General features: G+C 37.2%; 1 protein-coding gene across 1 annotated transcript in view; it reads left to right on the top strand.

Annotated features, from left to right (window-relative positions):
• TMEM178B (transmembrane protein 178B) overlaps positions 1-22497 on the top strand; it is a 441133-nt gene that overhangs the window by 137733 nt on the left and 280903 nt on the right. The window lies entirely within an intron of this gene.

Genomic DNA, 22497 nt, shown 5'->3' with positions numbered 1-22497 from the left:
TGAGGCAAACAAGATTGAATGACTTGCCCCAAGCCATATAACTAGGATGTGTCTGAAGCTAGATTTGAACTCAGAAAGAGCAGTCTTCCTGTCTCAGGTCCAATACTCTATCTTCAGTGGCAGCTAGCTTCCCCTCCCCTATAAATAATTGCTCCTTAAACATGATTCATGTTCACTAGCAAACCACCCCATTCTTGGCATCTGGAAATACTATCCAATAATAAGATTACTTGGTACCATGTAATTGAGGCAGAAGGAGAATTTGATACCCTAAGAGTACCTCTGATACTTCTAATGGCGAGGGTACTTTCTTACCTCTTCTCCACATCTCAATTTTCTCTTCATTGTCATTGGATAATCATTCCAACATATTTTCACAAAACACTGACATTTTCGTGTTCACAATTCAGTTTTCATTTCATATTTCATTTCAATTTTCATTTCATTTCATATTCCATTCAGAGGACTTCATAATATCTGATTGGCTTTAAAAATATCATTCTTTCCTGCCTTTTGGGGACACAAACAGAAGCAAAAAAAGATAGTCCTGGCCTTCAGACAACCTAAATTCTAATGGGGGAAGATCACACAGAAAAGGAAATTAAAAAGGATATTCTTAAAGCAGACAGGGCATGGTACAGAAGTTCAGAGTGTGGCACGGAAACCCTCCTTAAACAGAGGTTCTAGAGTAGCCATCCAACTAGAGAGTGAGGTCAAAGGGGCAGAAAGTACTTCCCAAATGTAAATTCCAGGGTTAAAGAAAAAAGCTTCAGGATAAAGAGCTGGGTCATGAGGAAATCTGGAGTGCATAGGGAGAGGAAGAAGAATTTTTATCCTGATATTTGGTCTAATCATCTCTTAATGGGCTTCATTCCTTTTCCTTTTCCCCCACTAAGCTCTTTCTCACTTTTTGGCTTTTGACTCTGTCTATGAACCATACTTAAGGTGTGGGAGTGGGGGGCAGGGAACAGCCCCAAAGATGCTGTATTTGGCACCAAGAAGCAAAAATTAATTATCCATTGTTCTCAGAAAATTCTGCAATGCAAATCTTCCCTTGGTAGTTGCTTGATACAATATTTGATGGACTACTTACTCCAAGTCTTGTGGGATATACCCAAGGGGCAGTACTCTAGAGAAGTTTTTACAATTTCAACTATTGTTAGAGAGAATTTTCAGATTTAACAGGCATGTGACTGGTTCTTGGCAACTAAAGTCTTCTCAGAATTACTTGTCTTTTCTCTCAGATTCTGCTTCTTTCTTGGTTTAGCTCCTCTTGCCCTCTGAAACTCATATATTAAAGGTAGAATAGTTAAATTATGGAAAACATGATAATATTAAGCAGCAGATACAGACATAGGTGGTATCAACTTTGGCAGACACAAGCCTTTCCTTGGATCATGGCTTTCCTCAAGACTCTATATTATTTATGTATTATGGGAATGCTAATGATAGCATTTGATCCTCACAACAATTCTAGGAGGTAAGTGCTTAGGAGTTATACTTAGGTCTTATCCCTACTCTAGAGACAAGCAAACGGAGATAAATAGACGTAATTTGCAGAGGGTCATATAGCTAGTAAGTGTGAGGTTAAATTTGAACTCGGGACTTCCTGACATCAGGTCCTGGGCTTTATCCACTGCACCACACCCATTCTTCTCTCAAACCAACCAGTATCTCAACCTAGTAGGATTAGAGGGGATTAGTCAATTATTGATGACTCAGTCATTCAGATAACTGGGGACAGGCTTTGGAGTACTCAGCTTATATCTCAGATGGTCACGGGACCCTCAGCTTGCCCATGCATTGGCTCCTTGTTTTATTTTTGATGCTCTGGTTCAACAGCACAAGTATTTAGTTAATTTTGGCTGTTCTAATGCCTCAAAGATATGGGAAAAATTGTTTCCTAGTCCTGGGAAAGGAATTCCATGGTCACAGACATATTAGTGTCTATATCTTTCCCTTTGTTAATTTTTTCCTATTCATATTGTATATAACTTGCTTTGTTTATATTTGTTTGCATGTTGTTTCACCCATTAGATTATGAGATCCTTGAGGACAGAGATTACTTTTTGCTTCTTGTTGTAGCCTCAGCTCTTAGCACCCTGCCTTGAACATAGTAGAACTTGGTAAATGTTTAATGATTGCTTGATTTTTAATGTTATTTATTTTACTGCACTCATATGTGTTTAGAGTACAAATTTCCTTAGAAACCCCAGGAAGAAAAGGGGAATAAGGTGCCATAATAGTTCTCTTTGGACAGAGAGTAGGGAAAAGTAGTAAGTTATTTTTTCAAGCTAATTTTCAAGGAAAAGAAATGAATCTTTCCAGTGATTGCATTTATGCTTGGAGATATACAAGACAGGTACTTCAACATGATCTTATGGCCCAGAAGTTATGTTGTAGCTTATTGAGCAGAGTTATGAATCTGTGTTTTGCCTCAGAAATACTTATAGATATAGGTACAAAATTCTTGTTTGGGAAGAAATTGCCTATAAAAATTCATTGGAGTTAAATTGTTGTCCATCAACTGCAATGCAATGGGGTTGATGGAGGGATTTAAGACCTGAAAAAGAATCTTCAAAGGGCAGCTAGATGACATAGTAGATAGAGACCACAGGTCTTAGAATCATAAAGATTCATCTTCATGAGTTCAATTCTGACTTCAGACATGTCACTAGTTGTGTGACCCTGGGCAAGTCATTTAACCCTTTTGCCCTCAGTTCCTCATTTGTAAAATGAGCTAGAGAAGAAAATGGCAAGCCAATCCAGTGGTCAAAAAAGAAATCCTCTCCAAAATGGGGTCACAAAAAGTCAGAGACAACTGAATGATCATGATACCTTTTGACTTACTAATTTTAGGACTCAGTTTAGGTTAGTTTTGAGTACAGTAGCCATGTTTTCTAAGCCAAAAATCAGAACTGGTAAAAAAAATATTTTCCCCCATTTTTTGCTTTGTAAAATGATTTATATGAAAAGCCTCACAAAATATAAAAATTTAATCCCAGTTAGTTGAACATTGAAGGCATCACCTTTCTTGAAAAAAAATTGTGGGCCTTCTGTCTAGAAATATCTGAGACAATCAATCATTTTCACTGCTATTTTGCCTGTGCCACCACCAATGACAAATGGAGTACATGAATATATATGGCACATATAAGTTATAAATGTGCATATTAGGAGCCAGTTTGCATGTGTTTTCATGTGTAATCACTGTTTCTTCAGTCTGTGATTACCCAGCATTTGTAGTTCTCAATCTTTTATGACATGTAGATTTTGTTCTTGTACTTGCTGACATGATTCATTCGATTACAATTTACTGAAATATTGATATTTCTAGGTTATGTTGATAATTTTTAGGATCATTAGAATGACATTTTCTACTATAACTAGTTCAGAAAATTCAGGCCATCAGGTCACCATGGTTTTTAGTAGGGGGTAAGGTGGGAAGACGGGAATTAGAGAGAATCATCTTTTGCTTGCCTGCTCATGGCTTGGAGGAACACAGCATAGAAAAATGGCTGAAGGCCTGGGAATACTTCCCAGTTAGAGGGAGAAAGAATTATTTCTCTGCTTAGTAAACTCACAGACATACTTCAAAGCAAACCAAGTAGAAATGTTTTAGCTGTTCAGACTAGATTCTGGGGATAATAACTCAATTATATTACCAAGTTATAGAATCAGTGAAAAGATTTTAGGTGACATCTGGAAGGAGATGTTAGAGCTGGGAGTTAGCATAACTTCTGTAAGTGTTCCCAAGTCTGGATGATACAATAAGATTCTGTGTTGATTTTGAAAATTAAATTCCATAGCTAGACCTGATATGTAGACTGTGTTCAGAACTGATGGCTAGGATCTGCTGGGAACTGTGTCAAGCATTTTGGCTATTGATTTATGCAAAAGTTGTGGCTTTGAATGAAGATGAGTTTAATGTTTTTGTCTTTTGAATTGAGGAATTCATCTCTTTTTTTTTCCCTAAAGGTTGATTAATGGATTATTTTGGTGAACTAAGGCTGGGATATTTGCCATTGCCTATTCAGATGATATAACTCTATTTAATGAGGTTATAGATGAACATCTGGAAAATCTCAAGTTGGTACTAAGCATAGCTCTTACAAGAAAATATGGTAAATGCTAATTTGGAATTCCAAAAGTCAAATATTGAGACCATAAATTAGTCAATGGGCATATGTACTCTTATGGGTTAAAGTAGTCATTAGATGGACTGGAAAGTTACTATCACTAAGAAACAAGGATTAAGGGAGTACTCATTAATTGGATAATGGCTGAATGAGTTATTGTGTTTAATTGTGATGGAATACTATTGTGCTAAAAGAACTAATGGAGGATAAGGTTTCAAAAAAGTATGGGAAGATTTTTATGAACTGATACAGTCAAGAGCGCAGAACCAGGAGAACAATTCACACCGTAATGACAAACAACTCTGAAAGATTAAGCACTCTGATCATTGCCAATGATGAACCATGACTCCAAAGAACTCATGATGAAATATAGTGCCTGACTTTTGATACAGAGGAATTGAATTCAGAGTGCAAACTGAAACTTTTGTTTTTTGGAAATGGTCAATATGAGAATTTGTTTTGTTTGACTATAACAGGCTTTTTGTTTTCCTCTATTTCTTGATGAGGAGGGAAGATTGGTTGGGAGAGAGAAGACAGATTTTGGTTGATTAAAGAAGATTTAATTTAGAAAAAGGACTAGCATAACACTATGATCTTCATTTGAGGATTATATTGTATCACTGCTTGATTTAATGTAGAAGATATCTGGGCACTGAGATGACAAGAAGCTTTGGAAAAATTGAAACTAGTGTCTTATTTCTTTGCTAGTGTTGAGGGTTATGAATGATTCAGGGATTAAGTTTGGATATTAAAGGACTACAAATAGATCAAACATTCTGAATAGATACTTTGAGAATTATTTCCTTGGGAAGGAAATTTGCTTTCTATTCAGGAGTTGGTAGCAAGTGTTTGGGCTTCAAATTTACTTTGTATTTTGCTCATCAAATGCCATGGATGAAGGACTCCAGTATGAATTGCGAAGATGATTGTAGAAGCCTCAGAACAAAAAAAAATGTTATTCTTCATGTTACTGAATTAGAGAGAGAATCCTTTCTAATATATGCTCTCAATAGTTAATGGAGACTTGGAAGAAGGACGGAAAAGCATGAATTCTTAATCTACATCCTTGACTGACAGGGAGTTTATGTTGTGCCATGAACTTCTGTTAAGATAAAGAGACAGTTAGGTGGCATGGGACTTTAATTACTAAATTTGGAATCAACAGGAGCTAAATTTAATTCCTTCCTCAGATATGTGATGCTGAGCAAGCCCCTTCTCCTCTGTCTACCTCTTTTTCTTCATCTCTAAAATGGGGTTAATAATAACAACTATGTTTTTGCAAATCTTAAAGCACTTTATAAAAATGCTATAATGATGATGATGATGATGATGATGATGACCCCACTATAGAAGAAGGGGGTGAATTTAAACAAATACTATATATATATATATATATATATATATATATATATATATATATATATACACATACATATGCATATAAAACCCAACTTTTGATTTTTACATTTAAAGACTCATTTAATATTAAAAAAACACTAATGCAAAAGTGAGGCAGGCCCTGTCCTGAAATAGCTTATATTCTAACATCTGATAGAAAGTGGTGACCAGGAAGGCATCTCCCATATCAGCAGTCACAGGGATTGTGAGGAAAGCCACATGGCAGTGGATTATAGCACTGTTTTCAGTAACCATGGTAATATTGATTTAATTACTGTTCATAGAGTTAGTAGTGGAAAGGCAGGAGAGGATGTAGAATAGGGAATGATATTTGGTAACAGGAAAGATGGCAAAATGCTTGTGTTGGCTCATCACTTTGTTTCTGTCACTCACCTTCCAATCCAAGTTAGTTCTACCCCAATGGGGATTTATTCTCTTCTTCTCTTTAGGCATTTTGTATCCAATGAGTCTCATAGCTGGTAGTGAAAGGGGGGTTATGGCAGAGCAAAATGTCAAGATACCGTTGTTGGTGAAGCTCTGATGGTGTCTTAGTGGATAGCTGGAAGAGATTTAACCCCTGTTAAATTTCTGATTGGAATTCTGAATATCCCAAATCTATTTCAGGAATTTTGACTCTAAAAGCCTGTGGAACTGTGTATGGGCTAGGGTACCAAAGCTCCCTCTTTTCCTTAAGTCTCCTTTGATTGGCATGCAAATGAATTGGGGGCAAGTACAAAATGGCAGAGCAAGTAGAGTTCAGTAGACCTTTCTGCCTGTTCCAAGTTCCTTTCTTTCTTATGTTTAACTACTAGCAACAAAATTATTGGTCTTTTGTGCCACATTCCATTTAGCCAGACTTGGCTGAGTTTTTCCTATTCATGTGATTTGATAAGATCATTCATGATATGAGGAAGTGGTCTGGACTTGCAATGACATTTCTTTAACATAAATTTTATTATCTTTTGTTTTATATCACCTATTTTACCCTATCTTTTAGCCTCCTTTCCCAAAGTCTTTTATTGTAATAAAGAATTTGTAAGTTTCTATCTGACTTCTGATGTTTAATAACTGCATGACTTTGGGCAAATCACCTAAACCTATTTGCCTCAGTTTCCTCAACTATAATATGAACTGGAAAAGGAAATGGCAAACCATTCCAGTATTTTCCAAGAAAACCTCAAATGGAGTCACAAAGAGGTGGATATGACTGAAAAAAACAACAAGGGTGGGTAGGGGAAGCAATTCAGTAAAACTGAACAGAATATAGAAAAAGTTTGATATTATAGGCAGTATTCTACACCTATAGTATCCCTCCTCTGCAAACACCTAAGGACAGGTGTCTTATCATTCATCTCTTCTTTGAGACAAAGTTTAGTCAATAAAATTTTATCGTATTATTAGTTTTGTTTTCTTGCTCTGTCTTTCTATTTACATTGTTGTCATTATTATGTTTATTATTTTTTGAGTTTTGCTTAATTCACTTTGCATGGTCATGTAAGTTTTTCCATGATTTCCTGAATTTGTCAAATCCATTACTACTTTTATCACAGCAATATTCCATCCTATTCATGTACCACAATTTGTTTAGTCATTCCTCAATTAATGGACAGCTTGCTATTATAAAATTGCTCTGAATCATACTATTCCTACATCTTCTCACATTGGAATATTTTCTTCTACACTATAGCTTCATTTAGATATTCCCCTTTGGTCTTCCTTTAGCTAAGCTTGGACAACCTATAATCACAAGGGCTCCTGAGACCTAGTTGTCCAGATGCTGTTTGACATTCAATAAATGTTGCATGCATGATTGAATAAATGAAATAAATCTTAATACAAAAGATTTTCCCAATCTAGCAAATACCCAAATGGATCTGACAACACAATTTGGTATAGCTGGGGAAAAGTACTAGAATTGGAACCCAAGAAGCTAGGCTTGAATCCGGATTTGACCACTTAGGACCTTTGCAATTTACTGTGAACTTGACCAATTAATCTTTCTGGGAATCAGATTTACCAAGCAACAAACATTTGCTTACTGGTACCACTAAGTAGCAGGCACTGTGCTTGTTAATGGAGACAGAGAGACAAAAATGAAATTGGGCTAGTCCTTTAGAATCCTAAATTCTTTTGGGATACTAACTAATATATATTAGCAATCTCCTTTCAGGGAGTTTGTTAAATGTTAAAGGCCTTGGCTAACTAGTTCATAATAGGATTACAGAAAGTCTGTGATACCTTAGAAATCATTAGTTTATTCCTTTCATCTGGGCCAGGTTGGACATTTATACTCATATTTCACAGATGAGGAAATATGGACCAAATATGGTATTTGTCAAAGGTCACATAACTGCTCAGTGGCAGGACTGGAATTAGAAATAGATGACATATAATGCAAAAAATCCTTGGATTTAGGGATCAGAAGACATGGCTCTGCCCTCTTCTAACTTTATTAACATAAGCAAGTTGTTTATATGCCTGGAGGTTTAGTTTCTTCATCTGCAAAATGGACTAATGATAATTGTCCTGCATCTTTTGCTATTTTGGGCGGGGGAGATTCATTCAATTAGACAATGGATGTGGGAGCAGTTTGATGGCATAGTGGATAGAGTACAGACCCTGGAGTCAGGAGAACCTGAGTTCAAATTCAGCCTCATAACACTTAAAAATTACTTAGGTGTGTGACTTTGGGCAAGTCACTTTATCCCAATGCCTTGAAAAAACAAACCAACAAAAGGAAATGGATTTGAAGGTACTTTGTAAACTGTAAAACATGATACATATAACTTATATAATATATAAGCTGAAAGACAGCTCTGAAATTGAAATTAGATCTAGATTCAATCTCCAACTCTGCAACTTAGTAATTATCTGACCTTAGTGAAGTCACTAGACCCTTCTTCCTTATAGAATAGAAAATAAAAATACTGATGCCACCTACTTCATGGAGTTGAGAAGATAAAATAAATTTTGTAAAAGATTTCTAATAAAAAAGCACTTTAAATTTAAGGCATTAGGAGAGAGAGAGAGAGAGAGAGACTTCCTTCTTCAGAGTTAGTCTGAGGATAAATTCTTCCGCTGATATACTAGGTATGTGACCCTGGGCAAGTCCCTTACCTCCTTGGCTCTCTAGTCAATCTTTAAGACCTTAAATTGCAGAGAAGGTGCCAACTTGCCTTTATAGAGGTGGTTTCTTCTCCTGGGAGTTCCCCTGTTATATGGAGATGTGAAATTCAGTCCTTACCTTTGTCCTTATTAGTAGAAATAGATCAGATAATAGCTAGCTATGCTAAGAATAGAGTTATTCCCTCACAAGTGAGCCAGACATCAAAGCATTCTGCTCTTCAGGTTTTAAATGAATGCCCAAGCTCTCTGTGTTAGTGAGTAGGCAGGGCACATGGGAGCTGTCATGCTGAGTTTTGGCCCCTCATCTTGTCTGTCCCTTTCCTTCCCTCATACCTTTGTACTCAACGTGCATCCTAGTTGGAATAGTCTTCTCCCCGTTTTTCCATCTGCCTGTTGAAATTCTTCACTTCCTTTAAGGCTCAACTCTCAAGAGCTTACTCTGATCTGAATCATCTTCAGCTATAAACGAACCCTCCTTCATTTTCTCATGCCTCTTTCTGCTAAAACTTATCATTTTGCAACTCATGTGATTATTTATTTGGGTGAATATTTTAATTTTCCCCTTTGTGAAACTTTAAGCTTCTTGAGAGCAAGTACTGTATCTCGTTTCAGCTGATATTACAGACTAACAGCTGGTAGCATGAGCCCCCTGACATACTAGGGGCTTAATCAGTATTTATTAGTGGAATGAGGCATTGACCAGAAGCTGCTGAAATTCCCTGGGGAAGGAGGACCCATAGAAATGGAGCTGATGGCATTGTTTTTGAACTCTGATTTTCTCATTCTGTTTGACATTTCCAAGATGGGGGTTTCTATTCACAGCTGATTGCTTGTGGCAGTGAGAGTCAGGAAATTGGGGCTTCACTTTTCTGCAGTCAGATCCTCTCTGGTATCTCTCTTCTAATAGAGGTAGGGTGTGAGGGAGGTGGGGCTGGAAGACAGGAAGACCGGAGATTTTAAAGCCTCCTTCTGTCAGGGGCTGAAAGTTCAACTAATTACACTGAATGGGCATATGGCTCCTATCCAGCTGGTAGAGGAGGGAAAGAAAAAGAGAGAGAAAACTTGCTCTCCCTCATCATCATACACATAGCTCTGTCTTTGTTCCACCTCTCGCCCCCCGCCCCACACTCTCCCTCCTTTCCCTTTGACCAGTGCAACTGTTACTTTAAAAAATTTGAGCCTAGAACCTGGACTGAATTGCAAAGAAGTGATTTTTCCTAGTATAAAGGGAATAACAGGTAATAGAGAATCTCTGGTTTTGGTATAAAGTTAGGTGGGCTTAGCTCTGTGCCACTGGGGTTAGGGAAGCTAGGGTCAAAGATCTGGTGACTATAACAGAAATAGGTGTTCCTTGGCTGTTTCTGTGGCCTAAATCTAGATTACACATGCCTTGACCTATTACCCATCCTTATTTTAAAAGTCAACTTGATCATTGCACCTTCCAGAAGCCTTTCTTGAGCAATGTAATAGGAACAACTTTTCACCTCCGGGGCATCATAAGCCCTTTCTTTGTTCTGAAATCATACATTATTTTGGATTAGAAATATTTGTATAGGCATCATATTCTCCTATAGAGCATGGGTTTCTCATACTTTTGATCATTTGGTGAGGCCAATGGTGCTCAGAATCACATTTTTAAATAATTGAAGGAAATAATATATGTCATTCCGATATATTCCCCATCCAAGATCTGGAACTCTCTGAAACATATTCTCAGACCCCTAAGCTGTTAGTGGGCCCCAGGTTAAGAACCCTTGTACTGGACTGTAAGCTTCAGAACACTTAGGGATTCCATCACTCTATCAACAACAATCCATCCAAGAAGTACTTATTAAATGCTCACTCTGTTCTATGAAATTGGGGATACAGAGATAAAAGTGAAACTGCTTAGCTTTCTAAAAGCTTTTCTTATGTTGACTGTGTCTTATCTGTTTTCCATGTCCCCAACCTGTTACTGTGCACTCAATAGATGCTAAATAATTTTTTGTCTCTTGGAATGGGAGAGAAGCCTAGGATCAGAGACAGAAAAACACACACACACACACACACACACACACACACACACACACAAGAAATAAGAACCCAATGAGAATTTAATGACATTTACTCATACAGGAACATTGTCAAGACATCAGGAAGTAAAAAATTAGGTCTTTTTTAATGTATGCAATCTAACAAAGGGTCCAACAAAAGAATAGAAAAAGAGATTGAAAATTTAAAAGGGGGTCTCTGAAATTTGGTAAAACATTAAAAAGAATCCTGCACCAAAAACATTTCAAAGGGCTATATAGAAAAGTTTGGGATGAAAACATTGATAATATTAATGGCCACATTTTTCATATCTGCCATGGTACTCCTCGGAGGGTTACTATGTATTTATTGTCTCTTTAATGATTCATTCTTTGTGAAGTATATCAGCACAGTTATCTCCCTGTGGCAGATTGGGAAACCAAGCCAAGGGAGAAAGGGGCTAGTTGGAAATAACTTTGTGGGCTCTGTGGGAGGCCCAAGGGAAGGAGTGAGACTCTAGGTCTGCACACAAATGGGTTCCAGCCCTCTCACTTAGAAACACTCTAATTCTCCTGCTGTTTTCTCCTGATGTTATGTAAAACTGCCTAATGAGGAAAACATTTTAGGCATTAGGAAGCTAGGTCTCCTGCAAAGTCAGTCACTTTCTTTCTCCCATTATTCTAAGCCAGGCAGTTTGGGAATCTGTCTTAAGTGCTGCCTCTTGTCTGCAGAAATATCATCGATTGGGAAGATCATGAGTAGGAAATCAGCCCTGGAATTAGGAAAATCTAGAGGCGTGCAAATAAATACAATGGATTCTACTCTGCCATGTGTTCTCCCACCTACTAAAATCTCAAGACTTTAAGAATTACATCCTTCCCTTCCTCAACCTACTCTCAAAGAAAAGAGACAACTCTTCAAGTCAAACAAAACCCCATACTACTAGGTTTTTCCAGTTATTTAGTGAGGAGAATAGTGGCTTAAAAAGTTAGAAACCCATTGAAAAGTATTTTTTTATCTCTCCAGAAATCTTTGTTTTCTTGATCTTGGGTTTTATTTTCCTTCTATTGTTGTTTTTTTATTTCAATGATAATATTTGGTAGATATGTAATATACAGTAGAAAAGAGTACTGGGGAGTCAAAGTGCCTAGATCCAATTCTACCTTTAACGATGACTACCACCTGTATGACCTTAAGCAAAGGATTTTATGTGCCTGGCTTTCAGTTTCTACTGTAAAAAAGGGAGGGAATTAGATTATCTTTCCTCTGAGGTTCCTTCTATATCTATAAGTCTATGAAATAGGTAAGCTTAAATCATCTCTCCTTTCTACTTTTGTTATTTAGACCTAAAGTGACCCAATATCAGAGGAGTTAGTGATAGATGTGGAGGAAGCTAGTAGCTTAATGGACCTTGAGTCTGTGGTAGATGGAAGAGAGGGTCCACTGTTATTTGCTTTCATAAAAGGTTATCATGATTGGGTTAGAATAGCAGAAGTGGGTAAAGTCAAGAGAAGAGAAGACTAATAAGGCAGAAATAACCAAGCAATAACTCCTGAAACATGACTTCAAGGATTGGGTTAACAAGCAAATAGCTTTCTTTCTGAACATCTCACAGTCCCCATTTAATCTTGTCAAGAACTTATTTCTGACCATGGATAACATTTGGATCTATCCACTTCTCCAGGGCTTTCTTTTCCAATGTAGATACAAGGAGGAGAAGGCAAGACTGTGCCAGTGAGATATTTACAACTTCTAGGACTTGGTCATCCTTGCTCCTTAAATGCTGTTACTCACTTCATGAGTACTAGTATAGGGGGATTCACCTTGTGATAGCTACACAGGTAGCAGTCAGCCTCTCTGTTTCATCTTAGTTCTCCCTCTTCATGCACCTCACATAAACTTAGCTCCAAGGATCTGTATTAAGATAGCCATAATTTCCCCTTCCATGGAATTGGCCCTGAAAAACTACATGAGAAGAAGGGGCAGTTAGCTGGTGCAGTGGATTGAGCACTGGCCCTGGAGTCAGGAGGGTTTGAGATCAGATCTGACCTCAGACAATAATTTCCTAGCTGTGTGACCTTAGTCAAGTCATTTAACCCCATTACCTTAAATAAATATTTTTTTTAAAAGAAAGCATACATGCATGTTCTTTACCTTATTCACTGTAGACATGAAATTAATAATTCTAAGGGTCTGTAGGTATACACTTGGAAAATTTTCATCTCACTATCACCTTCAATATTCTATTCCAATGCCACACTTCATTCACACTTCCTTCCTTTCCTTCCTTTTTTCCTTCCTTTCCTTCCCTCCTTCCTTCCTCCCTACCTCCCTACCTTACTTTCTTACTTCCTTTTCCTTTCTTTTTTTCCATCCTGCCTTCTTTTTCCCTTTTCTCTTTCCTTCCTTCTCTTTTCTTTCTTATATCTTTTTTTTGTTTTCTTCATTTAGTTACTTTCATGATTTATCACAAACACATGTAGAAGCTGGATCTTGCCCTCACAATAAACCACAATCATCACAATCATATTAGGAGCACATTTTGAAAGGATAAGAAAAAAAGTTTTCAGAAGAAGGAATGCAAGCTATTTACAACAAATATGAAAATTTACTTCAGATCACTAATAACAAAAGCATCTAAAATAGAACCCTGAAGTTTTACTTTATATCCATCAAACTATAAAAGAGGATAAATTGCCTGGCAAAATAAGTGATTAATACATGCTTGATGATTGATTGATAAAAGTTGGAAATCATCCAAGTCAGATGGTTTGTAGGAAGGGAGGGATATTTATTGTATTGTTAGAGGAACTGAGAGTTGGTTCAAACATTTTGGGGAAATGACATGGAATTTTGTATGAAAAGGCAGTAAAAATTTAATAAACTTTGATCTAATAAATCAGTTAACTAGTTATATACTGTAAAAAAAAATCAAACTAGAATAAAGGCCCCATATACAAAGATCCTCATCCCAACCCTCTTTGGGGTATCAAAAAACTGGAGAGATAATGAATGATTCTCTTTTTAGTTAGTGGCTGAACAGATATTGTATTCTTTGTTGCAAAATATTATTGTGCCATAAGAGATCACAATTATGAACAATTCAGAGAATCCAACATAGAGCAGAATCAGGAGAACAATACAGGCAATTATTGCAATAATGTAAATGAAGACAACACTAAAAGGTATGTAGTGTCAGATTAATTATAATGACCAATCTTGGATCTCAAAGGACGGATGATAAAACAGACCCCTCTCCCCCTTAGTTTTGCAATGGGGGACTATGACTACAGAATGTTACATAGGCTGTCAGAATTGGTTGCTGTGTCTGTCAGTTTTTCTTGACTGTTTTCTATGCTACAATGAAGGGGGTATACATCAGGAAATGACTACAGTGTGAAAAAAAAATAAGAGGCACCAATAAAGCTATTTTTGTTTTTAAAAAAAAGAACACATCTCGACACTTTTTTTATAGCCTAGGGTAATTAGCGATTGCAGACAGCTGTGGGAATGAAGCATCTTCCCCAAACAGCTGTCTACCTTCCCCTGGGATTCTCAACTTTAACAGAACAAAGGGCGAGGGGGAGGGAAGGAAAGAGAAGGGGAAAGGCAAAACAAGGGAAGGGAGAGTAGAACAAATTGCACTAGTAAGAGACATTTTTGAGGAGCATGGAAGGAGGGACAAATGCAAATTAAGGACCATCCAGCTCAAAGCAGGATGACAAGTCACCTCAAACTTGGCAAAAAATTTTTTTTTGAAAAATCCCCTCTTCTTCCCAACCTCTTCTGCTTCCACTCTCCACCTGCCCTCGACTCTCATGACTTCACCTAGCACAAGGATGGAAAAGTTGATTGGTGATAGGCTATGGAACAGGCTGTCTACCAGGCCACACTAGTGAGGGATGATGTTGCTATGGAGATGGAATTCTATGATCCCTTTTCTCCCTACCCTTTTCTTTCTTTCCCTTTCCCTTTTTCTTTAAGTCAGGTCAACCTTAGGAGCAGGGACAACTTTTTATATAGGGGTTTATAATTAAGTTTAAGGCTTCCCTGTGTTCCCCTTGTCCTTCCCCACATTAACCAGTATATTGTATAAATGTGCTAGGATTCTCAATGTGTGTGTGTGCTTGGGGGATGATGGATTACCATCTGTTTTTATATAGAAACTGGGTTTGTCTAGAATCTCTCTACCTTTTTAAGGGAAAAGGGAAGGAGAAAGAGTCGAGTAGGACAGAGCTGGTAAACTACCATGCCAAGTAACTAAGGGAGGTATGTAGTTGGGAGTAGGAATATGCTAGTGTATCTTATAATTTCTATATGGAAACCTTTCTGTAAGCTCTTTGGGGATGCCTGACTTCGTGGCTATGGACACTACCTCTATCAAATCAGGTTGCAATTCTTCTACTTAGTCTTTGAGAGTGGCTGGAAAATTTATCCCCCTGTGGCCAACTTGATCTGGACTCTCTTCAGACTTTTCTAGACTGGTCATTGAAGACCAGAAACACAATCTATTGATTGGAGTCACTGTTCCTTATAAGAAGAACACAGGATCCCCTCCATGCCACAAAAATGTTTTGGAGAGTCTTTGGTAGGAAATTTTAGTGTTCCTTCATTTTATTCTCAATAGCAAGATGCCCTTACTCAAGAATGGCAAACCAATAGGGTTCTTCAAAACTAAGCAGACTAGAAATAATCTTTCAACAATAATGCAAACATTAAGACTTAGAGAATCATAGGTATTTAATGTGAGAAAGGACTTTAGAGATTATCTAGTTCAATCCTATTATTTTACAGATGAGGAAACAGAGATATCTTATCTAATAGATACCTAAAGCTATCTATTAGATATATAAGTGATTTGTCCAAGATTAGAAAATTGGGCTTTAGAGTAGAAAAGAATCAACTCTTCAGACTGGGTGTTGAGCTAAGCAAGATAACTGCCTGCTTATGTATAAGCTGATTTCAACTTTTCAAAATAGATTGGTCAGGCATCAAGGGACTGATGGTTAAAGGAATCAAAGGGTGCAGCTTTCAGAAGAGGCGTGTGTGTGTGTGTGTGTGTGTGTGTGTGTGTGTGTGTGTGTGTGTGTGTACAAAGACTGCAGAAGGAGGTAAAATGGTATCTCATGGCATCTTTTCCCTGACAAAAGAGAGAACCCGAAAAGATCTTAAGATCACTTCTCTGGTAGAACAGTCTCTCAGCTGCAATTCATGTGAATGATAATCAAACTTTATGCTGAACTTCCTTGGGAATCTTTCCTGAACGTACTCCCTATACTTCTGCAGGGATTCTGTTTTCTTCAGGATTAGCATACCACTGCTGGGGCAGCTAGTTGATACAGTGGTTAGAGTGATGGGCCTTAAATCATCTCTGCTGAGTTCAAATCTGGCCTCAAACATTTAGTAGCTGCAAGTCACCTAACTCTGTTTGCCTCATCTATAAAGTACACTAGAGAAGGAAATGGCAAACCGTTTCAGAATTTTTGCCAAGAAAACCTCAAATTACCCCAAATGGGGTCATGAAGACTCAGACATAACTGAAACAACTGAACAACAGAAGCATACCATTGGAAATGACACACAAGAGGTCTGGGCTGTGACTACATTGGTACTCTTATAAATTACCTACTATATGAAAAAATACTCTGCCCAAGCTCTGTATATTATATAAACAAAGACTTCCTCTCTTTTGAATCTGCAGAATTTTCAAATTGGAACAGCTTCTAGAAGTCAACCAGACCACTGATCACACAACTTTGTTCCTTAATCACAGTATCATAAATCTAGAGCTGGAAATTGTGTTAGAGTACATTTGATTTACTTCTACTCACCCATTTTTACAGATGAGGAAACTGAGGGTAAGTGATCCTGATCACATGATCACAGAGGCAGTAAGTAGCAGAGGTGGGTTTTGAACCCAGGACTTATGACTCCAGAGCTTGTGTTTCTGTAACCCTTTGTTGAAAGGTATCAATACAGCATGGCGCCAAATTTACCAACCTGCTTTACTTCTTTGTCTTTGGAAACGTGCATTCTAAGAGAGATCATTCTTCATTTCCTATATACTTGAGTCTGTAAGTATTTATTAAGTAGAGAGTCTAAGAGAAGTTTAAGACAAAAACAGTATACCACTGAGTGCTGGCTAAATTGTGGGATACCAGATTAAGAATAATATAAGATAATTAAGAATAATATAAGAATAATATAAGAAGAAGAAAGAGTTCCTCTCCAGAAGAGAACAGAAGCTTACTCAATAGACTTTGTAGACTGACCTAGAAGGGACTTGAGTGACCATCTATTCCAAGCCCTCTCATTTAATACATGAGAAATCTAAGGTTGAGAGAGTTAAATAGCATCCCCAACATTGTTTGGTTAGTAAATTGCAGTATTGGGACTCAAACCTAGTCTTTTGACTCTTGAGTACAATGTATTTCCCTCTATACCATATTGCATTCTTTCCTTCTTGTATTTCAAGCTTTGTTGAACAAGTATGTGTTTACTTTTTCCATGATGTTCATATTTTTATAGATTCTGATAATATAGTCCTCTTTAGTCTTTGATTTTCCAAATGGATGGATCTTCATTATTTTAGTCTACTTTATTCAAAATTTCCCTTATTCTTCTGACCATTCTAATTACTTTCCTCTGGATCACCTCTCATTTCATCATCTCCTTAGAGGTGATTGGTGATGTTTATTGATCACTATAAGATGTGCATTATGTCTACATGTGATAGTCTTTTTTTTTGTTTTTTTAGGTTTTTGCAAGGCAAACGGGGTTAAAGTGGCTTGCCCAAGGCCACACAGCTAGGTAATTATTAAGTGTCTGAGACCGGATTTGAACCCGGGTACTCCTGACTCCAGGGCCGGTGCTTTATCCACTACACCACCTAGCTGCCCCTACATGTGATAGTCTTAACACTTTCCTGAGTAGATGGGAAGAACACATTCATTTGTTTCTTATGGTTCCTTTCCCCTCTACCCACCATCATGCAAACCCCCATTCCTTACTGTTGGATAGAGAATTCAAGGTGGACCCAAATAATTGGGGAAGACTTTATAGAGGAAGGAGGTCTTGGCTAGTTCTTGATGGTTGTGGAGTATTTGGATAGGGTTAGTATGTTACACTAAATTATACTCCATGGGAAAAATTTGTTCAGATTATTTGTTATTTAGCAAGTATGTACTAGATACAGGCTCAGTATTAGGAGTTGGAAGTTACAAAGACAAAACAAAATTATCCCTGTCCTCAAGAAGCTTACATTCTCTCTGGGGTGATAGAACAATTAATATACATATAAGTTTATATCAGATTTGTATACAGATCATATGCAGATCATATACCTTTGTAGATTAGACAGTAGAAGGCAGAGACAAAAGTAAGCTCTAACTAGAGACAAAGTTAAGGAAGAAATATATTCTAGTCATTCGGGAAAGACTCAGAGACAGACGATAGGAATATTGGATGGATATAGTAAAGAGATTTTCTATTTTGGATTAGGAATTAGCAAAAAGCACATATTCTATCTGACAATATTTTTCTTCCTCCTGGCCCCAAATTTCTGTTATAATTCTGTAAGAAACTAGGGGCCACAGAATGTTGGGTCTGGAGGCAGGAAGACTTGACTTCAAATAGGGCCTTAGGCATTTACTGTGTGACCTCAGGCAAGTCACTTAACCTCTATTTACCTCAGTTTCTTCATATATAAAATGAGGATAATAATAGTATCCAACTTCCATGGTTGTTGTGAAGATCAAATAAGATCTTTATTAGATTATAAAATGCTCATCATATTGTCTGGAATGTAGGGAGTAATACATACATGTAGTTATTTTTCTTACTAAAATTTGACATTTTGAGTTAGTTATTTGAGTCAGAGATATGCCTCTTACATTAGAAGAGTCATAAAGACAAAGGCCTTAATTTTTTTTTTCCTTCTGAGAATATCTAGCATTAATTATTCAGGAGTTTCAGTTGTATCTGATTTTTCATGTTCCCTTATTGAGGGATTTTTTTTGGCAATGATACTGGAGTGCTTAGATATTTCCACTTCCAGCTCATTTTACAGATGAGGAAATGGAGGCAAACAGAATTAAGTAACATGCTTAAAGTCATAAAGCTTGTAAGTATCTGAGGTCAGATTTGAACTCAGTAAGGTGAGTCTATCATGTTCTGCTTATAGTAGGCACTTGATAGATGTTTCATGTATTCAATGAAAGTATCTGAGGAAAAGATGTTGCATTGTTTGGGAGACTTTATGAATGGATGATAGGCTATATTTGTTTAACTGAATTGAACTATTTCCTTCAATTTGTTTATTGGTGTGAGTTCTCTTTGTATTTTGGTATATGTTGGTGGACAGGTCCCCTTGTATGTTTGCTGTCTGCCTATCTGTACGCAATTTGAATTTACATTATGTGTTTATAGTGTGGGAGTATAAAGTGGTTGAGAGCATTTTTTGCTAACAATAACAGTGTGGTACATTGCAAGAGAAGTCTCAGAGCTAAAAATAATCAAAGAATTTGAGATCATCAGCAGGATAGTATTGGCAGGCACAGTTCTCTAATGTGTCAGTTGGATCCATTGAGAATAGAGTTTTTAAAAAACTCCCTTAGATTGTGCAAAAGATAGCTTTGTGTGTTTAATGTCCTAAAAGTTCAAAGCAGGCTGCATAAAAATGGTGTGGATATTACTACATTTGAATTCATTTATGAGAAGTGAGAAGGAGGAAAAGATGTTTAGAGTTTCAATTCAATTTAAATAACATTTAAGTACCTACTATGCATAAAGCACTGTGCAAAATTATTTTTTTTAAAGCAACACTGCCTTGAGCACTTTAAATTCTTCTCAGGGGGTACATGTATACAGTTTAGGTAAATTGCAATGCCCAAGAGATGGCCCTTTAGCAGAGCTTTGAACAAAGTTAAGGGGCTGGAGAATAATGAAAGTAAGTAGGGGATGTAGATGAGGCATAGGCTAGTGCCTCTGCTAAGAAGGAAAATTACTGATGATGTGAGATTAGAGAATCGCCAGTCTTAGTGGTGTCAGTGCTAACATTAAGCAGGTAGTTTAGGGTAAGGTGCTAGTGTTAAATCTGAAGTCAAGAAGACCTAAATTCAAATCTAGCCTTAGATATTTAATTGATTTCATGACCCTGGCCTTATCACTTAATTTTTGCTTGCCTCATTTTTCTCATCTGTAAAATGGGAATATCAATGGCATGTGCCTTTGATGGTTATTGTGAGGATCAAATGAGATAATATTTGTATAGCTCTTTGCAAACTTTTAAGCCCTAAAACAGATATCTAATATTAACTCATTAATTGCAAGATTTCTCTATGCTGTCTTCCTTCTAGAAATGCTCACTGAATCACAGAAAGATGGGCATGGTGGTTGGTGATTGGAGCTATGATGAACTAGGCTGACCTAAAAGGCAATCTTGGATTAACCACATGCTTCTTGGCCTTTTTCCATTTTATCTAGAAAGGGAAAGAAGTTGCTTGAGCTCTTTTGTCAGATGTCTGCTTCATAAATGTCAGTTACTATAATTACAATAATTATTATCATTTTCTCTTTTGTTCATCAAAAGTCATATTGAATGTTCTCTCTTCCATTTGCTTTCTCACATCTCTAAATGGTCTCCTTTCTTCTACTCCTTTACTCTCCAGGCAGACCCAGAGTAAAACATTTGCCTGGCATACCAAGGAACTCAAATCAGCCTGAACCCTCCCCCCACTTTTGACTCCTGAGCCTCATTTATTCTGCCCCACCAGCTTCTGATCCATTCGGTTCCACTCAATTTCCAAACACTTTAGAACCCCTGATGACTAAATCCTCCATTGAGAGGCTCTGTGATTTCATCAATGTGAATACTCCTTCCGCTGATTCAGATTGCAATCCATCCCTTCCTTTTTCTCTTTCCTCTAATTATGTTCCATACAATCTGTCCAGAGGATCCATTCCTCAGGAGTCAGGGATGCTTAACCTGGAGTCCATCAATGTATGTATGTGTGTTATTGTAAGTATTTTGGTAATTATGTTCAATTTAATTTTAATCTAATTGAATTCTTTGGATTCCCTATGTATTTTATCTTATGCATTTAAAAAAATTATTCTGAGAAATGGTTTTACTAGACCGCCAAAAGATTCTACACAAGAAAAAAAGGTCAAGAACCCCTGCTTTGGGCTTTATTAGCCTTTGAGGATATTCCAGTGAAGCATGAAGTCCATCCTTCTGTGATTCCTTATTCTTACTACATTTTGACTCACCATCTTTTCAATCATATATTTTACAAGAGAGTGAAGGGACCTTTGAATTCACCTAATCTAACCATCTCAATGATACCTATCAGAGGTAGAATTTGAATCCAGATTCTTTGATGCCAAATCCAGACTGAACTATATGAATCCTGCTTAAACAAATAGCCCCTTTTTGCCACTTTGTGAGCACAGTTAACCTTTGGAAATATGCTACTTCCTATTTGTACTCATCACCTCTCTCTCCAGAGCTCTAAGCATTGAATTAAATAGAGATGCTGGCCCAACAGGCCACCTGGTGAGGATCACCCTCAAGGACCAAACTTGCACATGTGTTATTTGATCTTCTCCACATGTTTTCCAACATAATGCCATCTATTTTTTCTTCCTTTGTTGACATCCTCACTATCAAGAACCTTGTTGCCTTGATTGAAATGTCAGTTCTTCCCCAGAGAATGATTAGGAATGGCCATTTACAGGTAAGAGGGTTTCATACAGGATAGACTGGGAGGAGGTAGAGCTGGTTAGTTTTAAAATCTGATTTAATGTAATCTCCAGGCAAAAGCAGCCATAGCTTTACTATTGAACAATTAACAAATTACCTTGTTCAGAGTAAATTGACTTTTTCTCTCTGCCTCATATGCATGTATAGAAACCTTGATCAAAGGGGCACATTTCTGTTGACACAGGCGGAATAATAGGATCATAAAATTTATAGCTGAGAGGGACTTTTGAGATCAATAGGGCCTATTTCAATGCATTATTGGATGGTGTTTAAGTAGGTACCATTTTTAGTTGGTGAGCTCTTATTGCCTTGTCCTAACTTCCCCCTTCCCCTTTCTTTGCCTTTTTTTCCCCATCTAGTTTAATTTACTGCCATCATAACAATTTTCTATTTTTTTGGCAAATATATACTATTTCACCTACATCATGGGTGAGCTGCCATTGATGATGTCATTTATATGGGGAAACTGTCTTCTGTATTTTAAATAACTGGATCACACATTTTTGCAATACATTTATTTCACTTGCAGGTTAGGAGACTGCTTGTAATGATAATTTCCTGGCAACTTCATGTCTGATTTCATGTTCTCTTCTCCACTGACCATAGCCACCTGTTCTTTGACTCCATTTACCTTTCCTAGGTGGAATTCCTCACCTTGATAACTTAAAATACTGGTGAAAACTCAGCATTTCTTCTGATTTCCCTTATGCCAGATTCACCTTATGCCTCTGGGTCTTGCATTATCATTTTTAGCAAACATATGGCGTCTTGTTGAGCATTTCCAAGGGACTGCTTCGCTGCTGAATCTCTTCTTCCTCCGTTCCTGGCTCTGAAAGGGATCTGGTATAGCATTTCACTGAAGCTATATGCCTGGATACCTCACACCAAACAGAAATGAACAGTCAGAGGTGTATGCTGCTTTTGGGATTGAGAGACTGCTAAATAGGGGTGTCGAGGTGACACTATTGGCATCAGCATTCTAGTTTCAAATTGGTCACAAAAAACCCAATGTACACCTAGAGCTACTAGACTCCCCAGATTATTTCAAGGAAAACTTTCAAG

The sequence above is a fragment of the Macrotis lagotis genome, chromosome 7, assembly GCF_037893015.1.
Source record: "Macrotis lagotis isolate mMagLag1 chromosome 7, bilby.v1.9.chrom.fasta, whole genome shotgun sequence".
NCBI classification, from domain to species: Eukaryota; Metazoa; Chordata; class Mammalia; order Peramelemorphia; family Peramelidae; genus Macrotis; species Macrotis lagotis.
Note: the sequence above shows the minus strand (reverse complement) of the source record. Positions and strands in the feature narration are given on the sequence as shown.